The sequence below is a fragment of the Trachypithecus francoisi genome, unplaced genomic scaffold, assembly GCF_009764315.1.
Source record: "Trachypithecus francoisi isolate TF-2019V2 unplaced genomic scaffold, Tfra_2.0 Lachesis_group15, whole genome shotgun sequence".
Lineage (NCBI taxonomy): Eukaryota > Metazoa > Chordata > Mammalia > Primates > Cercopithecidae > Trachypithecus > Trachypithecus francoisi.
This window is the reverse complement of record NW_022681460.1, coordinates 36,234,391-36,240,278: the sequence shown is the minus strand read 5'-3', so window position 1 is coordinate 36,240,278 and position 5,888 is coordinate 36,234,391. Positions and strand designations below refer to the sequence as shown.

Here is a 5,888-nt window from a genome sequence, read left to right as displayed (position 1 = left end):
CAATAAAAAACTTGGGCAGAAACCACCTTAAACAATTCTTCAACCCCAATTTTATGACTTATGCAAGCCCTACAACCTCACCTAAGATTCAAGAACTCTGATGATTCCAATGTTCAGGCACTTTTGTAAGTGTGGGATTTCTTTTTCCTCCTTTCGTCTTCATCTTCTAACCTGTGTGTAGTCTATGTATTATCACAACGTGTCGACAATCCCCTTAGGTGCTTTCACAAGGTATCTCCTTATACCAAACATTTAATAAACTTTACTGAATAACTGGAATGAGAGGTTGTCAATGTTGATCTTCTAAGGTCTCCCAGGCTTTATTAATACTTCTCCTATTTGTACTGATGTTCAGATCTTACTTTTTAAATTGCATAAACCAAATATGAAGAACTCGGTAGATAATAGAAAAATTGATATTTTCCTTTTCATTTTAAAATCCTCCAAGATTATCTCAAATTACTTAATTTGGATTCTTTAAATAATCATAGATTCACGTAGAAATATTTTAATCTAAAAATTCTGTTCTTAAGGATATATAAATACTTTTTTTCTGTTAGCTCATTTTATGGAAACAGTTAAATACATGTTTGCAAACTATTGAAGGTATCTTAAAAAGGCTGGGAAGAGGTATGATATACACAGCAATATTGTAAAATAAATCATTTTTTACCCTTTAATAGAGACTACTGTGACATATAATTTTTAAAGAGTTTAATGAGTTTGGAGATTTCAAATGTTAACCACTGCCATATTTGGAGCTGCCAGTACCAAATATTTTTAAAGTGACTACTTTTATTTTTTTCCTTTCTCTGTGACTACACTTAAGACATTGCAGAAGAAATTGTCATCAATAAGAACATAACTTTTAAAATATCAATAAGAAAAAATAATTTTGAGAATATGTCATACTCAGTATTAAACATAATACAAACTGGAAAGAAAGATTGAGAGACCTTGAAAGTGCAGTGTGGTAATGTTCAGTGTGAAGAACTTTTGGCCCAGTGGAATTAATTGGGCCGTTCTTCTTTCTCTCTTTCTCCCTGCACCCCTGTCCCTCGTGGAAGGGTAAGATAGAAAATATTTCTTCCTTGAAACTTTTCTGGAACTTACTGATAGATACATCTTGAATTAGAGTTTTCTTTGAAAAAAATTATTGATTCAATTTTCTGGACTATACAGTGTTTCAATTTCCTTTTTAGGCAGACACTTTGGTATATTTTATAAGTATCTGAAACATTCATATTGATTGGTATAAATTTTTTTCTTTTTAAAAATATTGATTGATTGATTGATTGATTGATTGAGACGGAGTTTTACTCTTGTCGCCCAGGCTGGGGTGCAATGGCACCATCTCGGCTCACTGAAACCTCCACCTCCCAGGTTCAAGCAATTCTCCTGCCTCAGCCTCCCGAGTAGCTGGGCTTATAGGCACCTGCCACTGTGTCCAGCTAAGTTTTGTATTTTGTAGAGACGGGGTTTCACCATGTTGGCCAGGCTATTCTTGGACTCTTGACCTCAGGTGATCTACCCGCCTCAACCTCCCAAAGTGCTAGGATTTCAGGCGTGGACCATCGTGCCCAGCCAAAGTTTATATATATATATATACACACACACACACACACACACACACATATATACATATATATATATATATGTTCTTCTAATGTCTATAGCATTTGCAGTTTTGTGCTCTATTTCGTTACTGATATTGCTATCTCATTTTTTTTTCTAATTTAGTTTCTGCTGAGTTAGACAATTTTATTAACAATATGCAAAAATAAAATTTGTGTTCTGTTGATCCTTTCCATCGTATTTGTTTATTTCATCACTTTCTGCTCTTAATAAAGTTTTTCTTCATTCTATTTCCTTGGGTTTATCTGTTATAATTTTTCTAACTTCTTGAGATGGAACCTTACCTCATTAGTTTTCAGGTTTCTTTCTCTATAATGTATTGTTTACGATTTTAAATTTTCCCCTAAATATGGTTTTAGCTGCATTTATAAAGATTAGAAAAGATGGGAACATCACACACTGGGGCCTGTCGTGGGGTGGAGGGATGGGGGAGGGATAGCATTAGGAAAAGTACCTAATATAAATGATAAGTCAATGGGTGCAGCAAACCAACACAGCACATGTATACATATGTAACAAACCTGTACGTTGTGTACATGTATCCTAGAACTGAAAGCACAACAAAAAAAGAAAAAAAAGTTTAGATGAAAGTATTTTATAATTTCTGTGTTTTTTTTTAAGTGTTGTTTCATGAGTACTTTCAAATACAATTTTAAATTTATAACTACAGGACATTTTTTAAAGTTATTTCATTATTTCTAACTTAATTGTTTTGTGATGAGAGAATATTATACTATATCAGTCTTCTAATAATTGTTGAGATTTTGCGGTCAAGTACAAAATCAATTTTTGTAAGTGGTCCAGGTGTGCTAAAAAATAAAGTTCATTATTCTATTATTGTGGTTGTGTTTGTATGTTCATGCCTTCTATAAACTCACTGATGTTTTTGTCTGATTGTTTTGTTAATTGCTGAGAGTTATGTTAAAATTTTCCACTCTGATTATAGTCTATTTTGGTTTGCAAATCTAGAGTGGTTTTGTTTTTGTTTTTTGCTTTCATAAATGGAAATTGCTCAGACTGACTGCCTTCTCTCTGTCTTACTCTAAGTAAGAAAAGCAAGGTCATCATTAGCAAATGGCAGTTGCAACACAGCAACACCAAGCGTCCACTTCACACTTAGGACAGAATGCCGCACCTCCTCTTTGTGGCTTCTGGTATGCTACATGTTAAGAGATGCTTCTCTAGTAGAAACTAAAGAAATGATTCCTGAAAGGAGTCTTTGTGTATTTTTTTCTTTATTCATTTTAAGGCTGTGTATTTCAAAATATATGAATTCAACTCGTACTATTCTGATGAGTTAAAAACTTTATATTGTTACAAGACACTACTTCTTCCAAACCATTTATCTGATATCAACTTTTTGGGGATTAATATTTGCATGATGTGTCTTTACTTGGTCTTTATAATTCTATATCCATCTTATACTCACTATTGTCTTTCTCTGGCTATTCTTGGTGTTGTTTTCTCTTTGTCTTTTATTTTCTGTAATTTCACTAAAATATTTAAAAGTTTGGATTTATTTTTCTTTAACATACTTGGAATTTGATGGATGTTTTGTTTGGATCTGATGTATGTTCTTGTTTTCTCTTTAAATATTTTTCTGCCCTTTCTGTTTCCAAGCTGGAGTTAAATGTATTTTAAATCATCTAACTTTAATTTATATCTCTTAGTCTCTTTCTTATATTTTCCACCTATTTTTTTCTCTCTGTGCTATTTTCAGAATTCTCCTGGCTCAGCTTCCAATTTTCTAATTCTCTCTTCTTTTATGACTGATCTGCTGCCACATTCATTCACTCAGTTTTAAATTTTAGTTACTGCAACTTTTACTTCTATAATTTTACTTTTCTTATAATATGGTATACATTTAAAAAATACTTTTCTGTTATATTCTGATAATTTTAAGTTGTTTTTTCCTCCCCCTTGACCCCAATAGAATAAGACTTATTTTTTCTTTTTTTTTTTTTTCTTTTTTTTTTTTTTGAGACGGAGTCTCGCTCTGTCGCCCAGGCTGGAGTGCTGTGGCCGGATCTCAGCTCACTGCAAGCTCCGCCTCCCGGGTTCACGCCATTCTCCTGCCTCAGCCTCCCGGGTAGCTGGGACTACAGGCGCCGCCACGTCGTCCGGCTAGTTTTTTTTGTATTTTTTAGTAGAGACGGGGTTTCACCATGTTAGCCAGGATGGTCTCGATCTCCTGACCTCGTGATCCACCCGTCTCGGCCTCCCAAAGTGCTGGGATTACAGGCTTGAGCCACCGCGCCTGGCCTAGAATAGACTTATTTTTTCGTTTCTGTTTTTGTTTTTTATTTTTCTAGATAGAATCTCACTCCCTCACCCAGGCTGGAGTGCAGTGTCATGATCTCAGCTCACTGCAACCTCCGCCTCCTGAGTTTAGGTGATTATTCTGCCTCAGCTTTCCAAGTAGCTGGAATTGCCGCTGCATGCCACCACACCCAGATGATTTTTGAAATTTTATTAGAGATGGGGCATCACCATGTTGGCCAGGCTGGTCTTGAACTCCTGACTTCAAGTGATCTGCTCACCTCGGCCTCCCAAAGTGGTGGGATTATAAGCATGGGCCACCTCACCCAGCTGAGTTTGTTTTTGTTTTCTTGATAAAGCAAACAATTTGTGTCTGATAATCTGATTTTCTCAAGCATATTTTGGTCTGTTTCTACTTTCTGTTGTTCCTGCTGGATCTCACACATATTGCCTTGTTTTCTATTGTGTATGATGATATTTTACCATCTAATTTATTTCCATAAAAATTACTTGTGAGGATTTGGGGAGGGCCAAAATAGAGGTAGTATTCTCCAGAAAGGAAATACATTCATTTCTTCCAAGTGCTCAATAATATGAACAACCCAGGATCACTTTAAGCTAAATGTATGAATGGAAATAAATTATTGACAATCCTGATGAGATAAATCAAGTTCAGTAATACTATGAGGGTTTCAGGTGCTTATAGTCACTAGTGGCTAAGTGGCTTAGACCTTTTATTGTCTCTCTTGTTTTTATTCTCTTTCAGATTATGGGCTGAGCATTTTAAAATATTTCATCATATTCATGCTGCCTTTGTGAGGATTATTGTTTCTAACATTGTTTACATTTGTTTTCGGTTAAGGAGTTGTTAAAAAAAAAAACGCTTACTGGAGACTGGCAATCAGAAATATGAATATTTTTACTGTAGCCATCCTTTTACTGTTCATTTCTAATTTTATGGCATCATGATCAGGGAACATAATCTATATACAGTTGAATCTTTTAAGTTTATTAAGGTTTTATTTATGGTTTAGTACATAATTAATTTTTGTGAATATTTAACTTGTTCATCAAAAACGAGCATGTTCTTTGTTACATGCAATGTCTCATTTATATGACAAAGTTTTGATGGTGAGAAATGTTCAAATATAAACATTAATATGAATACAATATTAATATAAATATTATTTTTACTAAAATAATGAAGAAAATATTCCATTAAGGAACTTAGCAGAAACATTTTCTACAATGGTTTCCATATAAAGCCACTGTATAAAAATGTTGCATATAAGTTATTTCTTCAATGAGCAGATTGGGTCACACTATTATTCATAAATCAGAGAGTATTCCTTATTTTATTGCCTGGTATATGTTTGTCACTTTATTTTATAACAGAAGCTAGATCAAAGAAGTACTTGGTTCTAATCTTCTGGGAATATAAAAGTTAGCAAAAAAAAAGTAACATTATTTCTAAAAATTAAAATATTGCTATATAATACCTAATAATGCATAGCAATTTCCAGGATGTTTGCTTCAGGATATAAGTGCAGCAGAAATTTAATGAATACTTGAGCATTTAGGCAAATAATTATGGATTAAGCAGATAGAGAATGGGGCCTTGAAAAATGAATGGACTTTGCATAAGAGCAGGCAGAAGTAATAAATGTATCTATTTTAAGCTAAATAAGAGTTCATCCTGATGTCTTTGACTCTACTCAATTACCAGATCATTCTAGACTCGTTTTCTTGCTTATCTGTAAACTTCTACTTGAACATAGAGAAGTCTGGCTCCCAATATCCCTATCATTTACATAACTGTTCACTTCTACTAGGTATGTACTTTTCTCAGCTGGAGGACTGTGATGGTTAATACTGAGTGTCAACTTGATAGGATTGAAGGATACAAAGTATTGCTCCTGGGTGTGTACCTGAGGGTGTTGTCAAAGGAGATTAACATTTGAGTCAGTGGGCTGGGAAAGGCAGACCTACCCCTC

General features: G+C 34.1%; 1 non-coding gene across 1 annotated transcript; it reads right to left on the bottom strand.

Annotated features, from left to right (window-relative positions):
* Positions 1-2,645: 2,645 nt before the first annotated feature.
* On the bottom strand, positions 2,646-2,855 carry LOC117098215. Its single transcript, XR_004443260.1, has one exon. It is a non-coding gene; the product is annotated as a small nucleolar RNA U3 (small nucleolar RNA).
* Between the last annotated feature and the right edge of the window lie 3,033 nt (positions 2,856-5,888).